Raw genomic sequence first — 12,721 nt, forward strand, 5'->3', positions numbered from 1 at the left:
TTTAAATTGATATTCCATTAGTTTATCTTACTACCTGCTTGTTTGCAGTGCACAACAATGAATATTTTTATTAGTCCTGAAATTATTGTGAAATTACAGTTTATTACATTTGGGGTTTGGATTGACTAATTTGATATATGTAAACATGTAAGTTATAACATGATTTCTATAATGCTCTATTTTGGCATTTTTTTTCTTCCTTTTTCAAAAAGAAAATCTTCCTTTTTCTCAAAAAGTAGCCTAGGCCTCCCCTGCCTGGAGAGGTCACAGTCCTCCTGCACCTCAGGGAGTCCCTGCTCCCTGGCAAAGCCCATTAGCTCAGGCTTAATGCTGTCCTAAAGCCAGTAGCCCTCATTACCGTGGCTGCGTTTGTCACCTGGTAACTTGTTTATTGCACCAGCTCTGGAGTGGGGCCGGGAGGGTGGGCGTGAAGGTCACAAGTAGGTGGGAATTGCACACCTCCGGCTGGAGTCTCCCCCTAGTCATTATTTCTCCAGAATGACCTGTGGGGGTGGGGGAGCTGGAGCCCTCCTCGAGCTAACACATGACAAGTGGACACAAAAGAACTGCAAACAGGTCCCTAATTGATGGGTTTGCTTAGAGTTGTTTCCCCTTTTAGGGACTTCATCCCAATAATTGCAGGCTCCATAATCACGAATCAGTCACGACTACTTTTCTGGGTGCCTACCACAAGTCTAGCTGTGTTCCAACTACTGTGAGGAGAGGAGGGCGGAGAGCAGGCACTCAGACCAGTGCCTCATTTTCATGAGCTCACCCATCTTCACAGTGACCCATCGGAGAAGGCATTCATTAACATCTCCCTCTTCAGATCAGGAAACTGAGTCTCAGAGAAATTAACCAGCTCAAGGTTATCAGCTCATAAGCAAGAGGCAGAATTGGAACCTGGGTCTGGCTGGCTCCAGAGCCTGGGCTCTAGGAGGCCACAGACTACCTGCTCAGGACTGGGTCGTGCCAGGCATGCTCTCTCGACCCTAGGAGTCCAAGGACGGGGAGGACACAGGGCTAAGGTCCTGAGAGAAGACATCCCAAAGGAATGGCAGCATGTGCTGGGGGCCCTGACTGGTGGGGAGAAGCATACGTGTTTCATAAATTGTACTTGGGCACTTTCTCTAACCACTAAGTCCAGGGTTGGAAAGAATTATAGAAACTGTGCCTCACTCAAGGCCAATAAATGATTAGTCAAATGTCCAAAGAGGACGTGTAGACATACACACTCACATACACACACACGCACACGCACACACGCACTCATGCAGAAACACCTCAGTAGCTCCGAATAGTGTTTAGAACAGACAACAGGCACAAGAAAAAAGGACCTCGGCAGGCAATGACATTGGCCTCGGGCACCAGTGGGGATTAGGGCAAGGGCCAAACCGAGTGGAGGCAACGCGGAGCCAGTGAGTCCTCTGACTACCCTGAACCTGGAAGGTTGGCAGCTCCCCGGAATGTCTCATCCAAGTGCCCAATTTAGACCTTGTCCCAGAACATGAGAAATGTCAGGGCGGGGGGTGGGAGAGAGGGGCCAGGAGATGATGAAGAGCCGGCTGATCAGGAGCTGGGCTCTTTCTCTTTTGCCAGTCATGCCAGCCATGCCCCCTCATCTGAGCTCGCCCTCCTTGGCCCCCTAAACACACACTAGCCAGGTGGTCAGACCCCCAGCTCTGGAGAAAGAAATGCACCAGAGGCCACCCAAGCCCATCTTCCATGGCTCCCAGATCCTGACACACTGTCCAACAATCTACGACACAGGACTTTGCCAATAGGCTGGATTTCTGAATTAGATTTCAGAATTAGCTGCTGGCTGAAAGGACCAGGCTAATTCTTCCTCCAGTGGCCAGGCCTCTCAATCCCCAAGGAAAATGCACTCTGGTCCCAGAGAATTGGCTGGGAGCTAGTGGCCAAGCCCTGGATTTTGACCTGCCAAACCCCAAACGGTCAGCAAGGCTCGGGCTCATCTTCCTCTGCCAGTCAGTAATGTCCATCAGGAGCCCTATCTCAGCTCTCAGCATAATCCACCCTGCTCTGAAGCGACTCCCTCCTCCTCATTTCCTCCCTTTCCCTGGCTTCTCTCTCAGTCTTCTGTGGAACTCTGACTATTCATGCCCACAGCTGGGTGGTCAGGGAGGTACAAAGCTCATTTATCATTTTCTTTGCCACCAGCTACTGACGTCTCTCTTGAGAGTCTTCCCCACACCACTTCTAGGGTGCCTGTGAGGGAAGATGTGCTGGGAGGCCCCGCTCTCCACACTGTGGGCCATCAGGAAGGAGGCAAGAGAGAATGGGAAACAGAGAAGGAGACTAAAAGGAGTCTAGATTTTGTAAGACTCGAATCCCAGAAGACACACAAAACCAAGTCCATGACCTTTACTTAAACTGTGGTGACTTATCATTCTGGGAAGGCAACAGTGTCAGGAGAAAGACATTGTAAGTGAGTGTCCCTCCCAGGGGGAACACCAGCTCTCCAGTATCCACCATGCCTACAGTATCCAACAGGCACATGGTCCTCACCAAGGGGCACTCCACCTCCTGGAGCACCCAGGGAAAAGGAGCTGGGCCTCAGAACTTCGTGTAGCCTGCTCTCTGACCTGCAAGGCCCTCTGGGCTTTTCTTGAAGCTAATTGGTTGAGAGATTCTGCTTCACGGAAGAGATCAGCACTAGCTTAGGTCTTTAGTGGGTCAGGCTGGAGGGGAAAGCAAAGCATCTCCTTCCTGATCAACCTATGTGTGTCTCTGAACATTCCCAACTACCTAATCAGTTCTCTCCCTTCATTCCCCACTTCCTCTCCCCTCTTCCTCTCCCTCTACTTTCTCCCTCTGGCTTCCCCTTTCCCCCTCTGTCTCTAGCCATCTCCCCACTCCATCTCTACCTCTCATCCTACACACCTCTCGTGTGTGTATCTCTTGCTGGCAGCTGGCTCTTTCCCACTTCCTGCCTCCCTTTCCCTTCCCTCAAGCCCCTACATGCTCTGAAGCCAGCAGAAAACTGCACTTTAAGCAGCCTCTGATGAAAGCCAGGCTCAGACACGGAACAGCCATTTTGGGGACATGGCACACTGTGGCTGTGAACCATGCCTTCCTTTACATCCCCATTTCCCTACATATATCTGAGTCCCCATTAGCTCGACACTGTCACCTCCAGTCCATCGAGGCCTTTAAGCTCCTTTTCTCTTCAGCATAAGTGCCCTAAATTGGGCAAGTGACAATGGAAGAAGAGGGTACGTCTGAGGAACTCCCAGGAACCACCCCAACACCAAGGACTGCAGGTGAGCTGGAAGAGGTGAAGTACAAGAATTTTATCCATAGGCAAGCCCCCACATACCCCTGCCAGTGCTAGTTTGGGGGTGTTGAGTAACCCTTGTGGAACCCAGGATGGTGGACCTCCTAGGGACAGGGTTCATACGGACACACATGGACCTCACCGCAGATGGCAGGACCCCATGCAAGGCCTAGAAAAAGCCTGGCTCTCAGGACAGATTTTCCAACACTGAGAATTTAGGGTTGTTTGTGTAGCAGGGCTATCAGATTAAACAGAATACCTAGTCAACCTTGAATTTTAGATAAAACAACCAAGAGTTTTCTAGTATAAGTACGTCAAATATCACATGAGACATTTTTATGTTAAAAATAATTCATCATTCACCTGAAATTCAAATTTAACTGGGTGCCCTATGTTCTCATTTGCTAAATCCAGCAACCCTACCCTAGAACTATGTGACTCCACCACAATCACATTGGCATTGGTGAGAGAATGCCATAAAAGGGACAAAAAAATCACAAGCAGCTCACCTCTTTTCTGTCTCCCAGGGTCCTTCTTCATTATTCGCCTCGGCCACAGCTCAGTTACGTCCTCCATCACGACCTCTCTCGTCTCCATCTCACTCGATCACTCAGCCGCTCCCAGCTCCTGTGGCCCAGGTGCAGACCAACGCTTTTGCCCCCTTGTTTCAGTTGAATCGAGGTTGAATTTTCAAAAGAAATTTTATTAGAAACATAAACGGGCACACAAATATTTAAATTCATAAAAAAAATAATATATAGTAATTGTCACACATAAGGAGATCAAATATCAAAGAGCCCTGAGACCAGATAAGTCTAGACATGGTCTGTTTGTTCTTTTCCTTCAGCTGTTCTTGGATCCGTTGACCTGCAGCAGGGTTTGTAAGCTGGCTGTCCTCTCAGGGAAGCTGGACCAACCTGCTGGAACAGAGGCCCTCACTGGCTGTATATCAGACTCACCTAGGAAGCTTTCTGCTGCGTATCCCAGACCAATTAAATCAAAATTTCTGAGAGTGGGGATCAATTACCTGGGCATTTAAAAGCTCCCCAGGAGATTCTAATATGTAACCAGGGTTGAGAACCCATGCACATCGGAATCACCTGAGAACCAATAAAAAACTACTCATTTTTGCATCCCACCCTCAGAAATTCTGATTTAATTGGTACAAGGTGCAGCTTGGGCATTGGGATTTTTTTAAAGCTCCTTAGGTGATTTTAATGTGCAGTAAAGTTTGAGAACCACAGCTCCTCACACTTTAATAGACTTTAAATCTCCAAGGGACCTTGCTAAAATGCAGACGCTGACTCAGTAGGTATTGGAGTGGGGCCTGAGATTCTGTATGTCCAGCAAATCCCAGGTGATACAGATACTGCTGGTCCTCAGGCTACTTTGATTAGCAAGGCCCTAATCAGTGGGCCTCAAGCCTGAATGTACATTAGAATCACCCTGGGAGCCTTGACAACTATCTGGCCTGGGTCCCGCTCCAGAGATTTTGATGTAATTGGTCGGAGGTGGGGCCTGGACATCAGGATTGTAAAATCTCCCCCTAGGTGATTCTAATGTGCAGCCAAGGTTGAGAACCTTGGCTGTAGACCAATATCTAGGCGTCATTTTACAAGTGGCCCTGTGACCCCCAGAGGGGAATACCACTCTCCACAAGTCGTTCTGACTCACCTCTGTTCCCTGCCCCAGCTGGCAGACGATACATTCTTCCCTTGCCTCAGAAGGCCATGCCCTCTAGTAAAAATTCCCTTTTTCCCACTTCGGGCTGAATAAAGCCTCTAAATCCCAGCTCAGTTGCAAAAGAGAGATGATTGACACAATACCCTGAAACAAATGACTGGTCAGAACTCACTCGCCTGCCTTGCTCTATTACCCATTGTTCCCTCTGCTCAAGTGACCTGCTTTAACGATGCCTCTGCCAGAGGAACCATGAGCCACAGAAGAGTAGGAATCGCCCTTGCAGTCACACAGTCTTCCTTGACAGGATGTAATAAATCAAATAATGAGCACTTTTCATTACTTGGTAGTTTCTAAGCCAGGTTAACACACAATCTCTCCCCTTTCCCACCTTATCCTTTTGAAATAAAAGTGTAGTGATTTGTGGGACAAGAAGTGGCCAACAGAAAACTGAAAGGACAACATGAAAATGAGAGAAGTGTTGCCTTCTTCTTGGTGTGATTTCCATGAAATTATTCATGAATCTTTCCTGCCCCCACAGGGGATGACCATATCAATTGTAATGCATCTTCATCAGTAGCTATCTATCATCTTCTGACAGGGCCTGCGTCTTGTGTTAGGAGTTGGAGGTGGCTGGTGGAAATTTGAGTCCATGTCTTGGATGTACAGCATTTGTATAAAATATGAACTCTAATGTGTAGAATTTGCAGGTCGCTGAAGTGTCACAGTCTACTGAAATGGGTCTGGAATCAATAAGGTACACATCAAACTCAATTGTGTTTAATTTTCATTGCTACCTAGAGGAAAGCCTAGCACAGCCCTACACAAGTGAAATTAAACATGAAAGCCTGTCTAAAGTGTAGAAGCGATACTTAAAATGACCTGTAAATAGGGTAAAACATGGCAGCCCGGCCCATCACAACATTATTGTTCATTTTTCTTTCGATAGTGGAGGTGACGGCCGCCATAAGAAAATCAGAAGAGACATGAGCACACTGCAGATCTAAAGGAGAACAAAGTGTTTTCAGTTACACACCAGCAGGACTTTCCTCTTTGCACATCCCTAGAGTCACTTCCAAGTGGAAAATCACACTCCATCCTTCAGTAGAGAGCAAAGAAGGAAGGCGAGTAAAACAAGGCCATCCCGAACTAGTCCAGCCCTGCCCCCACACCGCCTCAGCTAAGGTCCTTGACCAGTGAGATAATGGAAGGTTTAGCTCTTGCAGCTGACGTGGGTGGGAGGCAGACGCCCACTCTGGGCACTTCCAGCTGACACTGACCTTTCAGTCATGGAAACATTCCCTAGACCGACACTAATCGGGGGCACATCTGGTGTTTGGACTGTGTCCAGATGGGGGTTGTGTTAGTCGAGTCAGCACGATAACCCACTGGGGAGGCTGGGCAGGGGAGAATGCAATGCTGCTGAGAGCAATCAACATCTTTGGCTGTATATATGAGACATGGTCACGCTGTGGCCGCTAAGTCATAGAAAGAGATCACCTAATCCGTCCACCCACTCTCCCTATGCCCACCAACAGAGGGGCAAAGTGGAGAGACCCATGGAGCCAAAGCAACTTCCCCAGGGTTTCACACCCGGTCAGGGGCAGTCTAAAATCCCAGTATTCCGACTCCCACTATCAGGCACTTCCCATGTTTCTACACTCTCTCAAAGTACAGCGTAGTGCATATTATCTTGAGATAATATGCCAAGGGTTAAGGTGATGAAAAGAATCCAGCTGTTTCTTCTCTGCTAACTTCCTATGACTTGCAAATGTATAGGACAATTTTCCAAGGCAACGACAAATCCCCTTGGTCTCCCAAACCACGCCTGTCCTCCCACCCAATTCTTTTACTGTAGCTTCTTTTTTGGCTTTAATGGAGGAGCTTGTCTTCCCAACTTGTTCCTGGACTTTTATCCGAAATAAACACAATACCTCTCATCTGCAGGACCAGAGACCACAACTGAGAATAAGATCTCATGATATTGAATGAAGGTCTAGCCAGCCATACGTGTCAGGAAAGACCAAGGGTCTTGGTCAGCTCTCGGCATCTGCCCTTACAAAGCCTGACACCTGTTGCAGCCATGAACATGCACTGCCGAAGAGGTAATTAAGCAAACCAAAGCCAGGATGAAAGGGAGAATGTGCCCACCCACCCGCTTCGAGGGCTGTCTCCAGCTGTCAGAGGAAAGTTCTTTCCATGGCCGCCCTAGTGCACTCCCCACTCGTAGGCACCATGTTTCAAGTCTACCCCAATGATCCTTTCCTGTAAAAACCGCCAGGCACAGGTAAAAATGCTCAAATCAAAGAGATTATCAGGATCTTCTTGTATAAAAACTGCAGAGATTGGTTCATCCTTTTCCCTTTGATTTGTTATAAACACATAAAGAAACAGAGAAGTAACCCAGGTAAAAATAAGACCCATATCAATGGTCGGCTTCTCAAAGTAAATTTGAGCTCCTCCGGTAACTAATTAGCCTGCAGAGCGAGCTCTCCAGCACTGTTCTTTCTCTATCCAGCCTCTGTGCAAAGGGCAACTGTCATCTACTATCCAGTCAATTTTGTCTTCGTCTGAAATAATTAGAAATGAAAAATATCTCCACTCCTGTTAAAGATATTTTCTACTCCTACTCACTTGATGATCAGCCATACCCTAGAACCCTCGCTTCTGTTGTCCTGAGAAATAGTCTTTATCCACCCCTGATGGGCAGAGCAGTCATCATTGAGACAGAAGAATAATCCTTCTCCACCCCTTTTAGAGCACAGCTTATCAGTTTCACCCTCTTCAGGAAAATTTTGTCACACTCCACAAGCTCTCCAGGTCTCTGAGAAGGAGCTCACAAGCACCGTCACTTTATCTGGAGCAAGTCGGGGTCCCTGCTAGTGCGAGCCCTACCCCCCCCCCCCCAACGATTTGGTACAAAGCCATTTCACAGTTCATGCCAAACCAGCAATTCACAGCACTCATCAAAATCTGCCTCCATCAACTGACTCAGCATTCCTGCTTTCTGAGTTTAGCCAACCTCCCTAACACCCTAACATCCTAGCCTTTAGCATCACTATTTACATCACAGGAGAGCTTTGGGCTTAGAAAGCTCAATTCCATTTGGATAAAGTATGCAGATGATTCATCCTCTCTGAAAAGACTACACACCCAGGGCCTTGAAATCCATGCCAAAAGCTTCTGAGATGGGGCTCAGGGAGGACAGAGTGGGGAATCTTGTTGCCCTGGAAACCAGTGTGCCAGTTTCCAAATAAGAAAGATTAGCTGTTCATGGTACACTGTTTTGCCAGAGTGTCCTATAGAAGAAATTAAGCAAGCTTCCAATCTGGAGCAGCTGTGGACACAACCTAGGATCACCATGGAACCTCAGGCCACACTGACGCTTCCCTGTCCCCTAGTCTAATGTCTGCTCACCGAGAGGCCGCTCACTGAGAGGCCCGACCCACCACAGACATCTGGCCTCCTGGGCATTTGCTTCAGCTCAGCTCTCCAGCCCAGTGAAATGTTCACTCTGTATTTCATAGACAAAAAGGGTTTTGACTCAATTCTGTGTTTTAGAGGGTGAGTTAAATTTCATTAACTTATGCGGAGTGGGAGGGGGGGAGGTGAGAGGGATGACAAAAATTAAGTTATTTGAACTTTTCCCATTTCTCCTGAGTGCCTCAGTAAGGTTCATGACAAGGTCATCAATGATAAGGAGCAAGACCTCCCAGCTGGACTGTCCCTCAGCCCCAAGAGGACACTTCTCAGTGATAAACTGGCAGGAGTTGGGAACTGATTCACATACTGAAAGGGGCATGGCGAGGGGGTGGCAGGGAGAGGAGTCAAGGTCCCAGGGACAGAATGTCCAGGAGGGAAACTGATGTAAGGGGTCGTCAAATGCCCAACATTCAAGGGAGGGGAAAAAGAAAGAGAGTCCCCATCAGGTAAGATGTATAATGGAGATGATGAGCTCTGAAAACACCCTTTAGCTGATGGAAGATCCTGGTGATTGAGATAATAAAACTAATAATAGACTTTGAGGGCTTACTATACACAGGACGATCTCTACTGTGTATATTATTACATTTATTACTTTAATCATCATAACAACTCTATTAGAACAGAATCGATCACATCCCCATTTACAGATGAGAAAACAGACTTTGAGAGGCTAGCTCAGGTCATACAGCTTGTAAGTGAGGGGACTGAGATTCAAAACCAAGACCTAGGTGACTGGAGCGCACACTCTTGACCACTACACTCATATGCAACAAGGCTTAGAAATGGTGACCATGTCTATTAACCTATTAGAAATGAGTATGTGGATGATGAGTTTTAAAATCCCAGAGAACAGTCATTGGCTTCATCCTGTCCTCTACCTATTTATCCTGACACCCACACCCAGACGGTACAGGGCAAAACCTTCAGAGGACACCCAACGATTCCAACAGGGACGAAGATGGCACAATGGAGACCAAAGTATTAGTCGCCCACTCCGTGCAGCACCATTTTCAGGAAAGGCATATCATGACAATGATCTTAAGTGTCTGTATTCGATGCCAGACCTCCCCATGTCTACCCACTGCATTTTCTACACTCCATCCAACAAAAATACAACAGAGCATGGTGGGCTGAGCTGAGACTCCTGAACAGAAGCCCTTGATGTCCCATCTGGTAAGTGGGATACAAAACCATGATTTCTCCACCTTCTAGGTATCTTGGGATAGATAGTAGGCCCTTGAGACACAAAGGCAGAGCAGGATAAAGAGGTTCCACCCACCTCATTTTTGCTCAGGAATTTCCTCTATCTTTCCATACCCTGCCCTCCCCAAATTAACCACCAGAACTAGGTCAAAGGCCTCAAGAGTCTCCCAGGGACAGGGTGGGGCCAGGGGGCAGTTTTTCTCTTTCAGTTATTGTTTTCCTGAGACTTTAGACCTGGCCTAGTCCAGCTAAATCCATCACGCTCAGTGGGCAGTGGGCAGGAAGAGGTATATGCGTAGAAGTATATATATCTAGGATGTTTAAAACCTTGGTACGAAAAGAAAGACCTTGAGAAGCTATACCAAAGAAGGAGATGCCATTGCATGAAGTGAGGGGATTTCCATCGGTACCCAAAGGACCAACGTCATAAGAATTTTAAGAGGTGATAAAGGTAACTTGCTGTCAAAGGAGGCAGATGCAGCTAAAGATACTAGTGAAATTAATTTCTTTCTCAGGCCCCATAAAGGCGAATGGCTACCAGATGGTCAGACAGAAATACCTGTCCACAGGCTGCCCAAGGAAAAAAAAAAAAAAGAAAATGCAAGAAGAAATCAGATCCTCCACCGAGCAGGTGAGCAGGAAATTAAAATATCTGTACACTGACCACAATGCAAGACCACACACATTCACCAAGAGGCTGTCAGGAAGACGGTGCGGTGTGAGCATGAGTTAGCATCTGTGTTCTGACGCCCACACCCAGAGAGTGCAGGGAAAATGTTCAGAGAACACTCAGCAATTTCAGCAGGGACAGCAGAGGCCAGAGCCACTGAGGGGAAACTTTCACACATCCCAGACCACATCACTAGACCGAATAGCAGTCTGTTTTCCTGAGCACTTACTACTTAGCATGCATTTTACTGGGATCTTTCTAAGCATTGTAGGCAGCTTCTGAAATAGGTCTCAACAATTCTTGTCTCCTAGGTAATCCTCCCCTGAAGTGTGGGCTGGACCTAAAAAATAGAAAATGGCAAAAGTGATAGGGTATCACTTACTCTCATCAAAAAATCTCCCTGGGTTTGTGCTTGTACACTCCCACTCTGGCCATCAGTGACTTAATCCTTATCCTCTCAATCATCCTTTCTGTGCTACATTCCTCCTAGGAGTTACACACACACACACACACACATACACACACACACACACACACACACACACCCATGCCTCCAAGAGGAAGGATTTCAGCCACCCCTTGCCATTGTTCAGCTCCTTCCCAATCAATCTCCTGCCAACCACAAATTAGCATTACACAGGCATTTACAGTGCAGCCCCCAGGGGTAGATAGAAGCTGCTAATCCTTAAGAAGAGGCACTGGTACAATAGCGGGAGGCCTAAAGCCTCACCCCCACCCGTAGGGTGCTCCTTTGCAGCATTTCCAGCTCCTTTGTAAGCTGTCCAAGTCAACCACAAATGCTGACATTGCTGGGCCTCAAGCAAACAAGAGACAGTAGGAGCCTAAGGAGCATCGAGCTTTGCAAATGGCTGCATGACACACCTCCGTCCCCTGCAGAAGACACCCCACTAGGGTTAGATTCCCTCTCAGAGCTTCCAGTCAGGTTTTCGTTAGTGCTCTCTTCCAATTTCCATGTTTACTGGTTAAAACTATGAATGGCTTCAAATGGGACCAACCGGGAGCATGGACTGCCCTGGGGCCAAGCCATAGTTAGACCTGCCTCGCCTTCTCAGTGGCATGAATTAACAAAGCCTAGGGGTTTTTGTTTGTTTGTTTGTTTTCTTTTTCTTAAGAGATTGATTCAGTTTTATGAAGTCAGATTGAACTTTCTGATCCCAAAGGAAGGCAGTTTTGGCTGGGATCCCAGGGTCATATCCCCAAGCCCTGCCTTTTTTAGAGCCCCAGGGGCCCTGCAAATGCAGCCCTTCCTGCTGCAGTCCCAAAGCAGCCTCTGCCTCCAAAGCTTTCTGTCCTTAGACCACAGCTGGGTCTGGAAATGAGGGGAGCTCGCAAGAGGGGAAGTCTCTTATCACAAACACTTCCTGCCTGTTCCCTCTCGATCCTGCATACCACAGCCCTTCCCTGGCCAGTTGGGCCACCAAAGGCGGCCCCAGCAACCTCTCTGCAAAGGATCTGCAAGGCAGGGTCCCCCAGACCTGTCTCCACTCCAGAGTCTTCTCCACCCACACTGTCTCCCTTCTCCAGGGAGCTTATAGTTTATTACGGGCCACCCAAATTGGCTCAGTCACTAAAAAACATGGGAAGTCAGGTGGAACTGGAAAGAAAAAGAGCAAAAGGCAGGTACGGATTTTTAGTTCAAATAGAAAATGTGACAGTTGGAGTTTGGCCCACCTCCTCTAGGATCCTACTGTCTATCTCTGACACGGAGAAACACAGATAGGAACAAGGGAGAGAAAGGCCTACGCACCTGAGTGTCTGGTTCCTGTCTATGCCATCCCCATCCTTATGTTGAGTGCTCACGCGTGCTGCCTGTGGAATTGAAGACATTTGGACTATTATGAATTTGTGTGCTGAAGGACTGGGAGTTGGAGGCCCGAGGGTCTTAGGACCAAGCCAGCCCAGCTGTGCTCAGCAAGTCAATGAATTCCTAGGTCCCTCTCCTCTCCCCATACCTGAGGCTCCCTAGTCCCACCCCTCCCCACAGCCTACTCTGGCCGGCTCTCTGTGTCCTGCCCCCAGCTTGCTGTGTGGTCCAAGTCCTCTGCCACGAAGAGCGAGGGAGGGAGGGATGGGCCGGCATGTTTACAGTCAAGCATAACTGAACCTTTATTTTAAATAAATAAAACTTTTAGCCAGTTTTTATTTCTCTTTGCTTTCAAAACACTGATTTCTCTCTCTTCCTCCTCCTCCTTCTCATCAGGCCTGAGCCTTTATCTGTGGGGCCACCCAGGGAGGGGCTGTGGGAAGGGGAAGGAACAGAGGCCAGGCTGACCCTGGTATTTAGTGTCTTCTCAGGTCATGTGACACTCCCACTCTCTTCCCCCTCAGATGCCCACAGAGCCCCTGGGGTTACTCTGAATTCA

At 47.9% G+C, this 12,721-nt stretch overlaps 1 long non-coding RNA gene across 1 annotated transcript in view; it reads right to left on the minus strand.

The window, feature by feature from the left end:
• Window positions 1–3,058: 3,058 nt before the first annotated feature.
• Window positions 3,059–12,721, minus strand: part of LOC118605554 — a 34,170-nt gene continuing 24,507 nt past the window's right edge. Inside the window, exons 3-5 of the long non-coding RNA XR_004952203.1 lie at window positions 12,106–12,167; window positions 10,567–10,677; window positions 3,059–3,959 (exon numbers count right to left, since the gene is read on the minus strand). This is a non-coding gene — a long non-coding RNA (uncharacterized LOC118605554). The remainder of the gene's footprint in view (window positions 3,960–10,566; window positions 10,678–12,105; window positions 12,168–12,721) is intronic.

This window comes from Rousettus aegyptiacus, unplaced genomic scaffold (genome assembly GCF_014176215.1).
Source record: "Rousettus aegyptiacus isolate mRouAeg1 unplaced genomic scaffold, mRouAeg1.p scaffold_m13_p_7, whole genome shotgun sequence".
Taxonomy (NCBI): Eukaryota; Metazoa; Chordata; class Mammalia; order Chiroptera; family Pteropodidae; genus Rousettus; species Rousettus aegyptiacus.